Here is a 1,781-nt window from a genome sequence, read left to right on the forward strand (position 1 = left end):
GCAGCGTCAGGTAGGGCTCGTGGCTGCGCGGGTAGCCGCGGGTAGCCTGGGCAGCCTCGGGCAGCTCATTCTAAGCGGGTTTCCGGGTTGACCCGCCAACCTCTCGGGTCAACCCGAACCCAACCCATTTTTCAAACGGGTCGAATCCGGGAACCTGAACCCTACCCGTTTTGAAATCAGGTCGGGTCCAACCAGGATTTTCCGGGTTGGGTTTTCGTGTCGTGTCAAATATTGACACCCCTAATGTGTGCTTTATAGGCTCTTTATTCTTTAGCTTCATAATTTCAAAAATAGCTGCTATGCAGTACTGGTAAAAATGTTCATTCATATTAATTAGTTCCTTATAAACCTTGTCATACAAGTTTTAAAATGGGACAATTGTTCATTGTCTATTAGGTCACAATGACATATGGATCCACTAGCTTGATACTCTTGCAAGATGGATATTTGAAAACATAAACTAAATATTTCTTATTTTTCTTAGGAGTTCTCCTATATGTTGCACCTTCTATGTCATCTTTATTTAAAGCATCAACTCATTGTTTGCCCTCTTTATTTATAAGCTCAACTTCATGTATATTCTCTTTATGTACAAGCTCACCTCCTTATTGTTCCTCTTTGTCTTCAACTTTTTCTTCTTGTGCATCCTCTTTCTTTACAATCTCAATATATAGAGCATAGTGTTAGGTTTCCATAATAAAATTATCATCAATCATTATATTAGTGCTTAATTCATTATCATTGCTTACTTGAGTGGTAAAATATTTTTTATCATTTTGTTCAATTCTAGGTTGATTACTCTTCAATTCTCTAACTATAGTAAAATGCTCTTATAGTTGATTGGAGGAGGGCGTGGACTCATCTTGGTTCTTCCCTCCATGTACTCCTCGTTTACTTCCTCAAAGGGGTGTCAATATTTGACACGACCCGAAAACCCGACTCGAACCCGACCCGAAAATTTCGGGTTAGGGTCAACCCGAACCCAAAACGGGTTTGGTTCGGGTTCAACATTTCGACCCGTTTCAAAAATCGGGTCGGATTCGGGTTAACCCTTTGACCCGAAATTGACCCGTTTTTGACCTAGCAACCCGAGATTGACCCGATTTTGAACCATTTTTTACCCGAAAAAAAGGAGATTGACCCGTTTTTTATCCGAAAATTAGTAATTTGTTCGTTGGAAAGTGGAAACAGGTCATTCGGGTTGTGTCGGGTTGACCCGGACCTGAAGCGGGTCGGGTTCGGGTCCAGAAAACCGACCCGTTTTTAAAAACGGGTTGGATTCGGGTTGACCCATATTTGTGCGGACGGTGCACACTCCGCACCTAATAATTTTTCGCTAAAAACTTCGAAAGAAGATCACTACAATGTATTGAATGGTGAGAAGATACATGGAAGAGGACAGTTCGATCAATATAAAATTGATGACTCACTTCTATATAAGAGTCTAATCCTTATTATACACATATGATCGAGAGCATATTTATCATAAATTGAACTTGGGGGAATTCTTCTCTAAATAAAAATATGTGAGAAATATTTTTTCAATAACTTTTATTATAAAAATTAAAGTCAATTTCCTCTTTTTATTTCTTATCAGCAACTTGAGTTCTATCCCAATAATACAAAAAATAAATTAGATGAGGGCATTTAATTACAATTGATTCAAAGTAAACTTTAAAACATTTGAATTTATTTTGAGATGGTAAAATCTAAATAAATAAATAAATTATTATTATATTATAGTCATATTATAGTAAATTAAAAATTTTAATACTTATTAT

Source organism: Dendrobium catenatum, unplaced genomic scaffold, assembly GCF_001605985.2.
Source record: "Dendrobium catenatum unplaced genomic scaffold, ASM160598v2 fragScaff_scaffold_1220, whole genome shotgun sequence".
NCBI lineage: Eukaryota > Viridiplantae > Streptophyta > Magnoliopsida > Asparagales > Orchidaceae > Dendrobium > Dendrobium catenatum.